Source organism: Geospiza fortis, unplaced genomic scaffold (genome assembly GCF_000277835.1).
Source record: "Geospiza fortis unplaced genomic scaffold, GeoFor_1.0 scaffold292, whole genome shotgun sequence".
NCBI classification, from domain to species: Eukaryota; Metazoa; Chordata; class Aves; order Passeriformes; family Thraupidae; genus Geospiza; species Geospiza fortis.
Genome location: NW_005054482.1, coordinates 539,842 through 558,802, shown reverse-complemented (window position 1 = coordinate 558,802; position 18,961 = coordinate 539,842). Strand labels below are relative to the sequence as shown.

At 42.7% G+C, this 18,961-nt stretch overlaps 1 protein-coding gene across 2 annotated transcripts in view; it reads right to left on the bottom strand.

The window, feature by feature from the left end:
• Nucleotides 1-18,961, bottom strand: part of SOX5 (SRY-box transcription factor 5) — a 274,532-nt gene that overhangs the window by 244,776 nt on the left and 10,795 nt on the right. The window contains exon 2 of one of the 2 annotated variants that reach the window (XM_031063131.1): nt 18,410-18,475. The exons of the other annotated variant lie outside the window; for it this stretch is intronic. The gene's annotated coding sequence lies outside the window, so the exon portion shown is untranslated. The remainder of the gene's footprint in view (nt 1-18,409; nt 18,476-18,961) is intronic. 2 annotated transcript variants of the gene reach the window in all.

Here is an 18,961-nt window from a genome sequence, read left to right as displayed (position 1 = left end):
ATTCCGAGCCTTGAGATTTCACTGTACAAACTAATACCTGAAAATGACAGGAAAGTCGTCAGTCCTGCTGCAGACACTGAGCAGGAGAGCACAAGGAATCCACACATCACACACAGACGTGCACACCTAATTCCCACTGAGAGAAATGAAGGCAAGGACTTGAAACAGCTCTAAAATTATAACAATTATGACTGACTTATTACAAAGAAATTTGAGGAACATGGGCTCATTTTGGAAAGTTAGTAAGTATTAAAACTTTTGCAGTTTTGGGAGCTTATTCTTGGTCATTCGCAGTACTTGTCTAATCAAGCCGACACAAATTTTTCTGAAAGCATTGTTAAAAGATTAATTACTTTCAGTAGAATCAACATTAATAACAAGAATTCTCCCCCAAAAGATGCCCACATTTCAGTGTGAGGAGCCATTATTTTGACTGAGATCTTGGTAGAATGTGACACAGCTTTTCCCACCCCTCCACCACGCCAGTGTCTGATGTGAGGGCCAAGCAAACAGCCACTGAGCTTCAACCCCCCTCTCCTTTCCCCTTTCTTTATTTAAATTCTAAACTCAACAAATGGTATTTTAACTATTTTCTAAGCAACATTTCCTCTGCAGAGTTGGTGTGTAAGCACAAAGCAGAAACACAGAAATTTTTAGAAGTTTCTTTTTTTCCCTACTTCACCCTCAGTTTCCCTAATGTCAAGCTCAGAATAATAACTTTATATTATATGTGTGTTTCCTTCCAGTAAATCTACATATAATTACACTAATAAAGTGATTTTCAAGGTACCCACTGGTGTTTACACATCTGAATTTGCAGTACCATTCTACCTTATCATCCAACTCCTGCTCCAACCATCACTTGCATCCACATTTGCACTATGTCAGCACTTTGTAAAAAAAAAAAAAAAAAGCAAAAACCCACAAGCACACATGAACACATCCATCCACAGGTGTCCTGAATGTTTCCTGGCTAAACTGATCATGCCAGCAAAGCAGATAACCACTGACAGCACAAACTTGCATCACTGAAATACTGAGCCTTTAATTAATTTTAGTGGGAACAGAATTGAGGCCTCAGAGAAACCATTTGTACCTTTAAGAACTACACACAGTGAAATCAGTTCTGCATCTGTGTTTGTGGTGAAGGGGGCTATGAAAAAGAAATAAACTTAAGCAGAGCAATGCCTCTAATGGATGTAAACCTTTTCTTCCCAACAGGTTAATTCCAGCTGCCCAGAATTCTTATTATTCTTTTTTGTTCACATCCATGTGCATGCTCCTCCCTTTCTGGAGGGTTTGTACATGACAGGTGCATTCTTGGCCCAGGAACAAATAATCCTGGAGACCCCAAGAAAGAAAAATCAAACTGAACTTGAAGATAAAATCACAGGGAATAAATACATCATTGCCTTTCCATTATGCTAAAAAAACACCACCAAAAAAAATTTTTTTTGAACATTTATAACGTACAAGCAATTTGAGGTAGGATTTTTCAAAGCTGAAAAGAGATTGTTCCAAAGCCCAGATGTTGCCTTTCAGAAACCAGTGAAAATTGCTGCCTCAGAAAATTACTCTGAAATACCAATAGAGTAAAACAAAAATTGTTTAAATAAAAATAATTCTACTCAGACGTTCTGCTATTCCAAGAGAGAAAATGAACTTTTTTTCAAGTGCTCAGGCGGTTTTGCATTCCTATCTCCTACTTCAGATGATCCACACTCATGGATCATCTCTGGCCCAACAAATGGGGGATAAAGCAGGAAAAATGTATGTCAGGATGTGAGGGCTCCTGCCTCACTGACTGTGCACGCTGTACTGAAAAATGTGCCTCAGTTATCTCAGCGCTGTTGTACTCCTTCCCCAGGTTTTAGTCAGAAAAACGCCAGAATTAAAGATCCACATTAAAAACAGGAGTGGTGCAATCACACATCTGTTCACAGCAGGGCTGTACAAGCCCCTTTCACAGCTGTAATTTTGTGATTTCGGAGCATCCATGTTCCATTTCCAGCACTACTGGGCACTTTCCAGAACCTGTGCTAAATAACCAATGCTTGCACATGCTACCACACTTCCTTCATGTAGGTACATGGAATGACTTGAATGCTGTTTTTTTACTTTATTTGATTCTAAAAAATACCTGTCAAATTGCAAGAGAAAAGAACAACCATAACCAGCTGATAATTACCCAGCTTAACAAACTAACTCTAGACACTGCTGGAGCTGCTAGGTAAGAAAAACACAGCTCTGAGCCGTGCAACACACATTTATCCCTGCACAAACAAGTGCATATTGGCAGGAAAGGTAAAAACAAACCAACAAACAGGAAAATGGGAGAGCCCTCTGAACAGACAACCTTAAGAATCATAAAGGGCCTCAAATACTCCTTCAGAAAGGCTGCAGTGGCAGACACAGCACTGCAAGAAGTGGTCTACCTAAAAAAGCTCTGGAGTGGGGTAGAGAGGAGAAAAAGCCTGAAGGAAACATCCTTCCCCCCAAGGAAACTCAGAGGATGCTGCTCCCCGTTGGAGGTTTTCTCCCAAATCTGCCCTAACCCAGGACAGCTGGCTGACATGCTGCCCACTGACTGAGCCTGCAAGGATGAAGGAGGAGCCTTGATGGAGAGAAGTGATCATCCATTGTGTTTGTTTATTTTACCTCCTCCACCACACACTGGAACCTTTTTTGTTTTTTCCATTACCAAAACCATCCCCCACTGAGAGGCCTTTGTGATCTAAAAGGGGCAGAGCCCCTCTTTCTTACACTGGCAAATTTATGTAGGAAGATTCATTCAAACACATCTTCAAATAAACATTTGACTCTTCCCCTCCATCACACTGCCTTCAAACAGACTTAAAAACCCCCATTAAAATGCTCTTGCCTGCAACTGCTTTTACTGAGGTGTGTTAGAACAATTTAGCAGTCCAAGGCACAGATTGCCATGAAGTCCAACTTCAGATGACAGCAACAGTCCTCTGAAAAGAATAAACACACATTACAGTAAAGTAAACCTGGCTGCCATTGCCATAACAAGTGGTATAACAGCTTTCTTGAAAAGACTTCTTCTACCAAAAACCCTCTCCCTGCTGGGGATACACTAAATTACACTGTGAGTCTGAATCCGGATGTTCAGATCCAAAACCCAAGTCAGAAGGCTCATGAGGAAAGTGACCACTGCATGGGAAACGAGGCATTCCAAAGGCACCACTGGCCCCCAGGAGAAGGAGGATTCTGGAAGGTGCTGAGCATCTCTGAAAATTCACTTATTTCTTAAGCAAAAAGGAACAGCAAACTTCCTTACTTCCCACTTTTTTCCCCTCCCTTCTCCACTCCCCACATATATATCAATTTTTGTTATTCCTACATAGCTACATGGATTTGGCAGTGAGAACAATTCAGCCATGCAAAAATGCAGACCATGGGCAACAGAAAACCTTCTGATCTATCTGAAGGCAACACCAGAAAGAAAACTTCTGTACTGGAAGGTGCCCATGGTCACTCTGTGGCACAGCTGCTGCAGCCAAAGCAATTGATCAGGAATAATTACAGTCACAATAAATTGGGCATGGAGAAAATTCCTGCATTCATCAGCACCATGCATTAACAAACACCCCAGTACCACAGGCTAATGATAATCCACGTTTTCAAGGTGAACAGTCACAACTGCCTATAAAACACAACAGGAAAGGTCCACTATCTTGTCTTTTATTTGAAAAAGGCAGTAAATAGCTTTTGATTTGGGTAAGTGGTCACCTGGCAAGTTCTAGAGCTGCTGAATGAAACGTGGAGAAAGCACTGACTGCAATACATCAGAGACATTGATTTCTGAAGTGCCAATGGCCTTTGGCATTGCTGATTGCCAAGGAAGCACAAACACTGGAGCTCTGACCAGACTGGTGACTCCTGAATGTCTCCTCTGCCCCAGGATGGACCATGAAACCAGGACTCAGCGTTAGGAACTCAGAGACAGCAAAATCCCATGTGATCCCACATCATTCATTGAACCTTTCTGGCTCCCAGCTTTTCTGTTTTTACTGAAGAGATAAGAATGTTTAACTGCCTTTATAAAATGCCCTGCCAGCTCAGATTTTCCTTCTTTAAAAGGAAACACTCTATTGGTGATTGCTGCTTGCATTAATTACTTGTATCATTGATTTACCCACTGGGTTTGTGAGCTCTGACACTTTGGTGATGACAAAAATTAAGTTCTCTCATCAGCTACTGCATTTTGAAGCTGCAGAACTAAGTTTCACAGAATCACAAAACATTCTGAGTGGGAATGGACCCACAAGGTTCAATGAGTCCAACTCTCAAGGAAGTTCCTATGTGGAGTCCTGCAAATAGACTGCAATAATGTTTCGTCTTAATCTAATGACTATATTTACATTAAAATCTATCCAACCCTCTTTTCTGGGCAGTGATAATTGAAACAAAACAACCCAACCAAAAAAAAAAAAATCAAAAAACAAAAACACCCAACCAAACAAAACACCCCAAACCCCAAACCGCAACAAACAAAAACAAAACCAAAAAAAAAGAAAAAAAAAACCCAAAAACAAAAACCCTCTAAACACAGCATTTAGCAGGAGAATGTCACTGCATCCTTTTCACTCGTGCCCAGTTTCACTGGCTGGCATTTTCAGCAGTCTCTAAACCCCTCCCTTGTACAAGAGCTCATCAAACATGCGAATGAATTTACCTTTCTCCTCTCTTCTCCCTCAGCCTCCATCTCCATGCTTGCTTTACAGGGGAGGATCAGAAAGTGCAGCTGTTACCAAGCTGCTGACCTCACTCTACCTCCTTCCCACCCCACATGACAGGAATATAAAGCACAAGCCAGAGTTTAAAAGATATTAAAGCGCCAGAACCATAGTTTGCCTTGCTGCTAAGAGAATTTCAAATATGCTTCAGATATTAAGATACCTATAGATTTCTGAAAATCTGACTGGGAGCCCATCTCTGGCTCCAAGCACCTCCACAGATCTATAAACTCATCTTACTCCTCCTCTTTCTTGTACCCAATTTATTAGCAAACATTCCATACTTGCACTACCCTTCTCATCATCCTTAAAAGCACTCACAAATACTAATTACTCTTCAGATATCTCTTCTCCTGTGAAGTAAATAGGGATTATTATCCCCTCTGAAGTAAATACAGATTACTAACTCCTCTTTCCAGTCTGAGGAGATACAGAAGGGGACCTGAAGTGGCCTGCACACCACAAAGTACAGAGGAACTACTGCAGCAAAGACTGAGACACAGAAGTCCTCCATCCCATGCTCAGGCTGTGACAATCTAAATCTCACCCATGTATTTGCAAATGATACTCTCAGCCCAATTGTTCCTCTCTGCTGGCTGATGATCAAATATTTAATGCATGCCATAAAATGAAAATATGAACTCGACAGCAGTGCCTCTTATTTGTCATGCCCCATTACTCAGACAGGGTGGTAACGTGCCCACGTGACAGTTTTCAATTTTATTATAGTCTCTATTTGCTCACTCACTTAAGATGTTTAAAGAAGAGTTGTATGGATTATCAGGCAGTCTGAAAAGTTCAGTTCAGAGCTCTTCAAACATATTCATTTTCATCTTATTAGCACAAGTAAAGTAAAAGCCTTAGGCAGGTAATTTACCATCCAGTTTATCCAAAGGGACTTCTAAAGGAAAAGTCAACCTTTGTAAATTGTTGGTGATAATCTCCAAATTGATCATTAATTATCAGCTGCTCCTCAGTGTTTCTTCCATCAGCAGCACTGTGAAAATAATAGATTTCTCAGAAAATCTGCCATTGTTGTCACTGCCACCTGTGCAATGAGCCCTGATTAAACCCAGCAAAGTTCCAGGGCAGGCAGCTGCCTTGCTAAGGGAATCCTGTCCAGCCACTGCATTTTCCAGGCAGCTTAAATATGAGTTATCCACCAAAAGAAAGCATTTCTTACTAATGTTATATTTTACATTCTTTGCCTTCCCGTGTATAGTAGCAGCCACAATTAATTTAAAGCCATTCAACTGTGCTTAACAAAGAGCACATTGTTTGGTACTGCCAAAGCCAAGCTGACACACACAAACTTCACCCTTCTCTCTGCAGTTCTGTGATTTTCTTCTACTGCAAGTCAATGCTTACAATACAACAGCAAAAACTTGGAAAGATCATTCCAGACCTTGTCTGTGGAAATGAACTCTGGAGCAGACCAAGGGTTCACCATCTCAGGTCCTCATCACACAGGATCAGAGCAGGATTCTTTTTTTTTTTTTTTTTTTTTTTTTGTTTGCATGTCAAAATCCAATTCAGCCTTGATGAAAATATTCTGACAGCTGCTCTCCAGAATTGCTGAGTACACACACTAAACAGAGTTCTCAGAATTTTGGGAACTACTGTGGCCAGAGTACAACACCCGACATAATGAAGTTTATCATTCCACTGATTAAGTTCCTACTTTAATCCCTTCCATGGGCAGCTGACTTTGCTGCAGCAGCCATGGATGTCACACACCCCTCACCTGCAGTGTGACCAAACACACCTGGCACATCCACTTTAAAAAACAACCAGGATCCCAAAGAGGAGCACAACAAACTCCCAGTCTGACACCATTTAATGGTGCATTGTCATACCATCGTGAAAAGGAAGCAAAGAATTTATAGGAGAGGGAAGATACAGGCAGGTAATGAAATTTTTTAGGAATAGAGTATCTGGAAATAGTATCCAGAAAAGGCTACATGCAGTTTACTCTAGCTTGAAGATGGTCTACAGGTAAAAACACCCTGAACCAGGTAATACCACCTAAACAAGGTGATTTGCCACCTCCACGGTCTGTAGCTGTAACAGGCAGCAGCTGAAGCCTTTCACACCTGAGGATGGCATTTCCAGCAGCACTGCAACACATCTCTCTGGTTTTGCACAAACTGAAAGGCAGGCTAGTTCTACAGCTGGGCAACCACATCATCTTAAACACACACATACAGAGTAAAGGAGTTCTGCTCACATTTACCAGACTGACTGCTCACTGGGCTCACGACCTCTGTCCATTGGCAACAACTCCACACTGAGTCCTGACAATTCCAAATGCAGTGGGATTACAGTCATAAAGATGGAAAAACACAACAGCACCACAGCTGAAAGAAGAACCGTGCCTTAAAGATAGTTTTGCTCAAGATACTCTCAAATTCAAATAATTTAGGTTTACAGTTGCAGCCCAGGAGCTTTTAAATAATAGATATGAAATTTCCAGTTCAAAGGGCAGGAAGTCTGAAATGGAACAGAACCTTACAGAGAGATGAGACACAAATCTGGCAAAAAAAAGAGAAGGGAATAGACTTGTATTTCTATCAGTGAGATGGTGCCAGGGAATGGGCTGCTGCTCTGACAGGAGCTTGGGCTAGAAATACTTTAATATTGAGTAAGGAAAACCAAGGAATCCATCCAAACTATTAAGGGGTGCTTCTGTTCTGGACAGGGGGAATGTCAAATGGCACCACCTCACTGAACAGTCCTGAGCACTGAGAGCCAGAGAACTGCCTCTCATATCCTGGGTTAAACTTCCAGGACTGAAAATAAAACAAAAAAACAAACCCACACTCACAAGTGCAAGTAAAACACAGTTTAGGGAGAGAAAATAAATCCTGTGATGTGATTTACAGGTAATTCTTTTCAGGAGAACTACACCAAGACTCTCAATGTATGTTTAATATTGGAAACAAGATTTGTCATCAGCAAACAATTTAATAATCCAGTTGCATGAGCAGTAACAATTCCTGGGCTGGTAATGAACACTATGATATCAAAGTTGTCATCTCTCAAACAGAATCTTGGTTGATTTTCTGCACATGAGCAGCCCTGATTAATTCAATTGTGCCCTCAGTGTGTTTAGTGCCTGTCTAGGTATGGGAGAAGAGAGTCTTGCAAAGGTCTCTCCGAGGATTGAGTGAGCTTTGAAATTCTAACTTGGGCCACGTTATATGAAATAGAATCCAGCTCACTTGCCAGGAAGCAATAAAAGAGAACTCAGTGAGCTTGCTCATGTGAATACATCTTAGCAGAATCAGGGCCCACTCGAGCCACAAGGGAGGAGAAACTTAAATAAAGCATTTCAGTATAAGCATTCTTTCAGCAGCTCTTAGTCTGTATTAGCAGCTAACATCTGAGGAAAGGAAAGGTTTGCTGCTTGGCAATGGTGTGGTGTTAATGTAACACAATCTGTTAAATGAAAAAGCAAAATTAATTCCAATTTGGTGTCTTCACATTTCACACTCCAGAGACTCTCATGGACTGAATGAAAGACAAGAAGGGGAAAAGAAAATTTAGTGATTAAAAAAAAATTGTCTATTTCTTTGCATTTCACCCAATTAAGTCAAGAGGCAATCTGAGGAGAAAATAAGAAAGGTCTCTTATTTTTATAGGTATTTCTCCCCATGTGGCCTCAGAAATGTCTGCCTGTGTCCATCTCTCACTGCCCACTCCCCCTCTTCCCCCTGTCCTCTCCACAATTCACATGTTTAGCTTTACTCCATCCTCACAGCAAGCAATGGATTAAGCAGAATTACTCACTGCTATGCCAATTAGGGATGAATTAATTACAATTTTGCCTCCTGTCCCTTGAAGGTTGCAAGTTCTTCTACCAAGCCCAATGTGAAGGCAGCGAAGGGAAGATCTCAAACACTCCTGAGCAGAAACCCAGCTTTTCCTCCTGACCCATTCAAGCCTCTCCCTGCACTGGGGGGAATTGATGCGAGTTCTTCTCTCCAGGCAAAGCACAGCTGAGCTCCCTGGGACTCCAACTCCCAGGACTGTAAGGGGGCAGCAATAACACCTATTTTTCAGTGCCATTGTGCAAGTGAATCCCTGAATATTTGCAGAGCACCTTGAGGCCAAAGCACATGGGGCCCAACAGAAGCACAAAGTGTCACCATCACCAAAACAAACTGGGGCATGTTCCAGCCAGGCTGCTCCCAGTGAAGCCTCCCTGGACCTGCACTCAGGACAGGTCTGGTTTCCAGAGTTACACGCACTCACTGTCCAAACCTAACATCTGGAAAGCCACACAAGACCTTTCTCCCTCAGCAGCCCATTTTTCCCTTATTTATTTTTTTTCTGAAAAATAAAACTTCCCCATACCACCCAGCAGCCACATTCACTTCCAGGCTAATTATACACTGAAGGACAACCAGCACCAGGATGATGATAGCTTACAGAGTCAAGGGAAGGCCCAGGCAAATAAACAGGAACACTTCCCTTGGTCTCTCTCTGTTTGGCACTCCGTGATGAATCTCAAAACCTGTACAGCCATACACCTTAAAAAGACTAAAATAATCTTTGTCTCCCTTTTCTCTCTTTTTTTGCTACCTCTGTATACTTCCAGCAGCACCTTCCCCAAGCCATAAATTGCCAACCAAACCTTCCCCTTCAGCCTGGTTACAGAACAAAAGGAAGCAATTCTGAGTGACCCACTGCCACCAATTTAAAAAACCCAAAAGAATTAAAAATAATCCAACAGCAAGAGCCCCGTATCATGTCACCTTCCATTCAAAATTCCAAAAATGGGTCAGAAAGCAGGCAGCTGTGTCTCTCACACAAGCTGACCCATGTAAGCAGTCCCACCCCATCCCTCCTGTGTCCATTCCTTCTTCCATTCCCTTTTCACTGCCCAGCAGGACCAGGGATGCCCCAAGGAGCAGCATCCCATAGCCCAAGGCCAGGCTGGATGCCACCACACCCAGGGGTGCCTTCCCTGTCTCTGCAGTGGGGAACTTTCAGGTCCCTTCCAGCCCAAACCAGCCTGGGATTCTGTGAGGCCAAATGACCCCCAAGAGTTAAAAACTCCTTTTGACATGAGCAGGATGCCTAACCCTGCAAAGATCTCAGCACTTCCAGCTGCCACTGATTCCAACAGAAACTCCAGGCATTTAATTCTGAGCTTCACAACATAAATTACTAATATCTCCTTTTTGATTAATCTGTGGTGATTTTCTAGAGACCCACACCTTGTCAGTCCAACTGCTCTGCTGTGCTAGCCTGCTATGACCCGTGACATTATAAAAGGACATTCCTGTGCAAACAGAGCACGAACCCAAATATCACTGTCTTCACAGAATAAATGTAATGCTGCAGCTCGGGTCAAATCACTTTATAAAGTGGTAAAGGAGAAAAAGCACCCCATGGACTTGATTATAACACATTTAGAGATTTTTTTTTTAAGTATAATTGTTCTGAGATTGTGGTTTTTCAGCACACCAAAAAGTGCCACTAATTACCTAAAGGAAAATATTTTAGTTCATTTCTCTGCCATGATTTGTTCTGGTCCATTTTTCATGTCTATTCAGCTTGTATCATTATTGACACAGCCATGTGAGTAATAACATGTATCATGCCCCTTTCTGTACACAGCTCATGTACAGAAGAATAGGGTACTTCAGCCAAATGACTAATTATTAAGGGTATATTTTCAAAAAACAGAAATCAATTGCACATCACAGCCACGGACTGGGGTCATTCATTACATCTCTGCTGTAGATCCTGCTCTGCTTTATAGGAGACATGTCATTACCAAGAGGCAGTAAGAAAATACTGCAGAAGTTTTAGCTCTCTGAATGACAAATGTGTTAGTGCCTCACAATGTACAACAAAAAAGATGAAAAAAGTCACACAAAAAAAAGGAAGATGGAGCAAGTAACAGTGCTGGTTAGCTGGCTCAGTGACACACTGTTCCAATGCAGCTCTTTGGCACCCATTCCTCATGCAAACACTCCAACTAAACACTGAGGGATTCTGACCTGATTATCTGAACACCCCAAATGCAGATGAAGCAGAGTTTTAGAAATTAAATACTCACACACCTAGCAAGCATATAAAATTCTCAAAGTAGGATAACAAGAAATTTTATACACCTAGGATGTTCTGGCCATAACGTGTTGCTTTGTTGTACACCCTTAGTAAACAAAAACAAAAAAAAAACCCAAAACCATAAAAGGTCCAAACTTAGTAATGTCCACTGCCTAAAATCAAGCAAGAAACAAAACCAGGTTGTGTAAACCAAGAGAAAATGAACAAACAAACAAACAAAAAAAATTTCAAACCTCTTGGTCAGCATAGCAGTTTAGCCTGCCCAGTTGGAGTGTGTGAAGTGACAGCATTCATCTCCTCTTGTTTACTTTTCTGAGTGCTTTACCTCCAGGCTAGATGTTGAGAGGAATGAGTCTGTGGTCCTCTTGCCTCTATCTACCTGCCTGGACATCCTTCAGGGAGTACAGTGCAGAACTTGTTAGGTGTTAACCATGGCCCATTCCTTGCCCTACAGCAGCAGCAGTTATCCTTTTTTATCTTTTAGGTAATATTGCCTACATTTCACAGGACAAAATAAGAACATTTCACAGGACAAAATAAGAACATGCCTTCTAATTTGGATTATTAGCCATGTGGAAGCGCATCCTGCTACCCACTGAATTAACAATAGGGATGCTAAAAAACCTGAACAACCCCACTCCTAAAGAAGCACAAACAATAACAAAAAAACTAAACTACACTCAAATGGCCCAAAATCTATTCTTTAACTGACATCATGTACACCCATTTCAGTGTTTCACAATTGCTTCTTCATTCCCCAGACATGAAATCATTCCAAGGGGACTCCAAGCTATGCTGTATTTTCCACATTTCACTTCAATGAAATATTACAAATACGTTACCATGTAGTTGGGATTTTTTTCTGCAGTCATCATAACAAAGCAATGTTTTCATAATTCCACCACAAACCACATCTCTTATCTCACACAAGAGCACAATGTTTTGGCCGTGCAGTGCAAATAGTAGGAACAAGCTCACCATCATCTTCCAAAATAGTTCTTTGAACACATTTCCAAAAAACAGTAGCGACAAAAGCCCTGCCACTTCATTCCTTCCCCCCACCTCACAGTGGAGGGGGAGAAAGCACAGAAACAAGCACAGAAACAAGCACAGAAACAAGCACAGAAACAAGCACAGAAACAAGCACAGAAACAAGCACAGAAACAAGCACAGAAACAAGCACAGAAACAAGCACAGAAACAAGCACAGAAACAAGCACAGAAACAAGCACAGAAACAAGCACAGAAACAAGCACAGAAACAAGCACTGCCCTCTGCCACCTCTGTGCTAGAACAGGCTCTGATCACAGCCATCCACAGCTACATCACTCTGCAGTCAACAGGAAACTTTCCTAAACCTGGAGAAACTGCATCCATCATTTCACCTGGGCACTCCAGAATAAGGTTTAAGAACAGCAGACTGTTTAATCTTCCTGTCTCACATGGCTTAACCAAGTCGTGGTGAGGGCTGGGGAAACACCTAAAATATACCAGAAACGTAAGCAGTGCCCTGTTTTAATGTGAAAATGACACTGAAAATTACAGCAGAAAAAACTGAAGATGAGGTGAAAATTCTTTTGCTCGTGGCCTGATGCTTTTAGCAAGTCCAAACCCTACAAAACTTCAAAGGAATCAAAGTCACTCAAAGCCTAACAGAGCTGGCCTTTATTTATGCGTTCAATCGACTATATTCCTTCCCAGACTTTACCCAAAATGGTTTTCAAGCAACTTACTGTTAATAAGGATTAAACCTACTTAACTGAAGTATTTCCAGAGATCACATCACTATCAGGCCTGATTAACAGGTCTTGAAGTCTACAGCAGCGAGGCTGCACTCACATATTCTAAATATGACTATATATTTGTATTCTGGATTCCTTCTCAGTGAGAACCAGTGCATGCAAAATAAATTCCACAATCCCACATCTCGTATACAAAGGGCATCACACATATCCTGCGACTTAAGCTATTCTCCTGAAATTATCTTAGTCTCACACAATCACACTTCAAATACCCCATATGTCCACTTTGGTTATCCCTCCTTTGAAAAGCTAATAAATGTAATACTTAGATGCAACTGCATTTCATCTAGGAACAATTCTCTGCAGTACTTTGTGCCAGGAAAAGCATCAATAGGCACGGCTAACAACACTTCCACTTTATTTTCCTCCCGTCTGATGGGCCCAATCCAACACCCATGGAAGTCAATGAGAAGCTCACCATTGTCTGCAGTGGGAGCTGGACAGAGCCCCACGGTGGCACATGAATGTGAGGTTTGTGCAGGCAGGCCGAGTGACAAGCACAGCCTCTGTTCATTCACACCGCCACCCTGCAAAGGGAGAGGAAGAACAAACTTCCCGGGATGTTCCCACTACCCAGAGCTGCCCCGGAGCCAGCAAGAAAAGCTCTGGAGGTGGAAGCAAACACGGCTCTCTGGACTCACTCAGCCCTTGTTCTCCTTTCTGAAGCTGAAAAATGGACTGACACAGGCACCTGGGAAAATTTACCTCCCCAGGTGTTTCTAAAATTAAAAAACACAATACAAGACCCACCCTTGGTGCTACACAGAGCCTCCTATTCACCCTGGTTGTTCGCATCTCAAAGGAAAAACAGGTAATCTGCACAATAGTTCTCAGTTACAATGCGCTTGTCTTGCTTTACTTAACTGATACAGGGTTTAAAAATGGCAAACAATTTATTCCAGGCCCTCACTTGGATGTTTCACACACACAAAAATAAGGAGAGGGGAAAAGGAGCTCTTGTTTTCCCTAAAATACCCATGAAGGGGTATATTTCTAAAGAGACTGGATGAACCAAACAACTAAAAACACTCACAAGTGCCCCATAATTCCAAAGGACTCCCAAGTGCTTTGTATGGCTGGCTCACACGCAATGTTTTCCCAAACCATTTTTATTTCTTTATGAAAATCATGTACTCTTCCTACACACACGCTCATGCCTTCCTCCTGCTTTTGGTGTTAAATATAACACCAGGATCTCTGAAAGTACAGATGTTGTGTTGTGGGAGATGAGAAACCCTGCTCACTCCTGGTGAGCAACAGGAAGGAAGCGCTCTGGGAAAGGCTCAGGTAGCAGGTACAACCCAGGGCACACAGCCATGCCTGGCTGGCATGTGGTCACCTCGTGCATGGGGCACTGATTGCTTGGGGACACGTGGGGACGCCAGGTGACCCAAAATCTGATTGGGTAAAAGGATGTGTGAACAGCAACACTGCAGTGGCAGGCAGCCAGTGAGTGCTTGTTTTGGGTTGAGTTTAGAACATAAAAAGGCTTGGTTCGTTGCAATAAATGATACTCTTCAAAGAACGAGGCCCGTGTGTCTTTGTTCCCCATCGCTACATTATGCAGCCTTTTAAACCAAGGAGACAACTTTTTTCTGGAGACTTTTAAACCTGTATCTGTCTGGGGCTTCCTGGAAGGCACAGGATGCATGTAATCCTCCAAGGGACTCCTGAAGTCCTGCACTGCCACGTCCCTCACCCCAAACCTAACGGATTCCCAAGGTGCTGCACTGCCATGTCCCTGACCCCAAACCCAAGGGATTCCCAAAGTCCTGCACTGCCATGAGCCTGATCCCAAACCCAAGGGATTCCCAGTTCCTGCACTGCCATGTCCCTGACCCCAAACCCAAGGGATTCCCAGTTCCTGCACTGCCACATCCCTGACCCCAAACCCAAGGGATTCCCAATTCCTGCACTGCCATGTCCCTGACCCCAAACCCAAGGGATTCCCAATTCCTGCACTGCCATGAGCCTGATCCCAAACCCAAGGGATTCCCAAAGTCCTGCACTGCCACATCCCTGACCCCAAACCCAAGGGATTCCCAAAGTCCTGCACTGCCATGTCCCTGACCCCAAACCCAAGGGATTCCCAAAGTCCTGCACTGCCACATCCCTGACCCCAAACCCAAGGGATTCCCAAAGTCCTGCACTGCCACATCCCTGACCCCAAACCCAAGGGATTCCCAATTCCTGCACTGCCACATCCCTGACCCCAAACCCAAGGGATTCCCAAAGTCCTGCACTGCCACATCCCTGACCCCAAACCCAAGGGATTCCCAAAGTCCTGCACTGCCACATCCCTGACCCCAAACCCAAGGGATTCCCAGTTCCTGCACTGCCACATCTCTGAGCTCACTTTCCCTCACACGGTGGAGCTGCACAGTCCAACACTGGCAGGCTGCCATGCCATTGCCATCTGGCACCTGCATATTGCAAACCCCATTTTATTTAGGATTATGGAAAAGACAGGCCACAAGGAGAGTTGAGGTCCAACCATTAAACCTGGTCATTTGCACCCAGGTTTAATGCAGATGCAGCTGTAACCTGATGCTAACACCAAACTCACTGAAAATCACCAGAGCATCCTCCTCTGAAAACCATCCTCTCTCAATTTCTAGCTTTCCATAGGTCAGAGAGCTAAATTTTAGTGGGAAGAGTGATGGAATGCAGCAGTTTCCTTAAAACCAACACAAAGAGACCAGAAAGAGACAACCAGAATTTCAGTGCTGCAAAAGAAAGAAGAAACGAAAAAGAGACAAAAAAAAAAAGAAGGGAGAGGGCAAGATATTTGCTCATCTCACATTTAGAGCATAGGGGAAACTCAGCCTTAACAGTGTAAATCAAATTAAACATTTCAGGGGTCTGGCTTTAAAAGTTGCCATTTTAATAAAAAGGGGGACAATTGGGAGGTTGTTTAAAAACTGTAGCTGCATTCTCCTATCCTCTGCCTCCTCCTTCTCCCAACCCTTCCTCCCACACCACCAACTGCCATCTCTAATTTACCTTGCCATGCAGTCACTCCAGAAATCCCTCCCAACCACAGAGGACTGGAGGAATCTACAGAAAATAAACTGACAATAAATACGACTATATTACCTAAAGGGAGGAGGGGAAGCAACGAAAATTACCAAACTGTTGACATTGGTCAAGAAAACTTTCTCCTCTAAAATTTCAAAGAGCACGAAGGCTGAGCAGCAAAGGTCTCATTATGAATTCACTCAAAACTGGCTTTTTTTGTTTGTTTTTTTTACAGAGTTCCTTCTCCCCATCCCTGAATACAGGAGCCCATTCTTGTGCAATCCTTAGTGCCCAACAGGCTGCTGTTTCCCACTCCTGAAGAAACCCATTTTATGGCACACACCACGAAGAGCTCTTCATCAATCAGATGGTGAAACAGCTCCAGCGGAGCTACTACACGGTCACATCATGGTGGCAGAACTGACTTTTTTTCCATCATCACTGAAAAGGCCTCAGAGCTTCCTTAAACTTAACAGGTTTGTTGTTTTAATTCCTACCTGGGAGGATAGCAGGACTCCTCCTAAAAACATAGGAAGCAAGTGTGACTGCAAGTGGGGAGAATGTGACAGGGAAGCAGCTAAGGAAGAGAAAGGATGGGTATAATACAGAGAGAGGGCTGCAAGTCTATCTTCTTGCTGGGACTGAAAACATTAATACTGTTAAGGCTTATTTCACACACATTTTTTAAAAGAGTAGGGTTTTTGCTGTCCACACACCACAATTCAACTAGAACTATGCAGAGGCTTTTAAGTTTCCAATATTATCATAATTTCATCCATAGAAATCCAACTTTATCTGTCTTTCAGTATCTCAGACCTTCTCCACAAAAAGCCAGGCTCAGGCTAATAAAATGTAACAATTTAAAGCAGCACTTTCTTGAGACCATGCAACATACAGAAAATGAAATTTTTATTAAAATGAGAACGTAAATATCAATCAGTCCCCCTCCTGACATCTTGGAAGCAAACAATCCAGCCCTACCTATAAACCAGCAGTACATTTACTGAGGAAAGCACCCAGAAACACGATGAACTGACATCAGCAGCTCTCCAGACACAGCAGCAAGGACCCCTCAGCCTGTCCAAAGGCATTACCAGTGCAGGACTGACGTGACACAGCACTAAAGGGATGGCCAAACACAGAGGCTTGGGCGCACACAGGAGCTGCCATTCTTGCCATCTTTTCCCAAACGTGCACCTAAGGGAACATACTATCAAGCCCTTTCAAAGAAGGACTTTCAAGGAAGAAAAGGAAAGGAGAAACTGTTTTGTCCTGCATATTTTATGGACAATTGCTAACAAAGAGTGAAAGCTCCACAGATTATTTATTTTTCTCTCATGGTGGATTTTCCTCTGCTTAACTTAAGGGTAAAACATGAACTGGTCAGAGTACCAAATTCCCACATACCCAAATCTCCTAACTTTCAGAATTTATTTTATATAGCTATACAGTTTGTAAATAGGGTTTTACCAAAGGTTTTAGTCAGTCTCATCCATTCTCCACCTTCAAACAGATGAACTGGATCAAAATGATTGTATTATACTCCTGTAATTTATGGTATCAACTGTACTTTCCACCACTGCCCCACTAAAGGAAGCCCGTGGTCCTGATTTAGAGCTGTAAATTCCAATCAAATGGGAAAGTGTTAAATTCAGAAGAGCTTTTGGTCCATTAACTTCCATGCTGATTTGACACGCTCCGCAGTGCTTGGGCAACAGACTCTGCCACACAACGTATTCCTGAGCAAACAGTGCTTTGTGTCATAAACCATCTGGGGTGTCAGCTCCAAGGGCCACTCATCCAGCCTCCTCTGATACATTGGAAATGCTGAGGTGCAGAACACAAACTTTTCCTCACTACAAAATACCTTTTGCAAGGGTAAGGGAGATGCTGCCATCAGAGGAATGACAGCAGACACAAAATTTTGGTTAAAGGGTGTTGTTTGCATTATTGCACGAAGAAAACCACTGGACAAACAAGCTTTCTAAAACACTGGGATTTTCCTAAGGTGCCAGTGAAAGTGATACCCTTCATAATCTGGACAGTGCTCCCTTTCATATCAGAGCCTATAGTTGCAAAGCTAAGTGCCAAGCAGATGGTTGAAATCTGTTTTGTATAAGAAGTGTGTGCGCACACGCGTTTTTTTCAGATGGAGTTCTTTGTATTCATATTCAGGCCTGGGTTCCAGCCATCAAAACACTGGCACTGAAGCAATCATTAGCTGCACTTTAGACAACTGGCAACTAAGGTATTCACAGTTCGCCACAAAATGTTCAGCTAATACCTCCCAGATGTATAACCAAGGCAAAAGATCATCTTCTTAAATTGGTATCAGTGCTTTGGATGGCCTTTCAATAGACTGCACATGTATGTAAAAATCTATTGGATTTATCTCCTTTTCAAAATAATTCTCTGTTGTGCTCTAAGTGTTTATAGCAGCTTTTAAAAACACAGGCTTCCACATCAAATCCTACCCAAATACAACAGCAGAAACTCCATTCATCTTTCTAAGAAACATCTAGCAGGAAATTCTGTAGGTAATTCTAAGAGAAAGACTTTGTCTTTCTTATCTGATAACCATTTAGCTTATTTAAAAAATAAACATCAGATAGGCTCAGCTGCTCCAGAGGAGTCAGTTCCAGACAAGATGAACCTGTTCCTGCTACCCTGGACAACTCATGCACCTCACCTCCATCAATTCCTAAGTGGGTTGCTTATCACCACAAACAGCAAAACCAGAAATGCTTACCAGCATGGGGCTCTGCTGTCTGCCTGGGCTTCTCATGGAATCAGTGAACAGGTGACAATAATTTGCCTGGTGACAAATTAACAGAGGTCACACTTTGGAAAACTGGGGTTATCAAGCAAATGTATATTTGGAAGAAGGCATTTTTGTGCAGCAGTCTCTCTACAGGCCTTGCTGGCCACAACTGGGAATTAGTACCTTAGGAAACACACAGTTTCAAAATAAAGATTGATTTTCTGTGCAGTGCCAAGTCCACCAAGGGCCAGATGTTAGCTCTGGCATAACTCAGGTAAATTTTCATCGTGGCCATTCAGATCATTCTGATCTGCCAGGCATACTTGTTGTTTAGGAGAAAAAGACAGTTAACCTGTCATCAAAGCACAGCAACAGGGAACTCCCGAAATCCCCACATCTGCTGAAGCCTGCAGAAATCCCTCCTGATGCTTTGGAAACTCTGGTGACACTGCAACCCATGGACATTTGCTGCAGGTTAAGGAAAGTCAGGATTCTGCTCCTCACGAGTCACATTTTCATGCCATCCTGGAGGACTGGGGT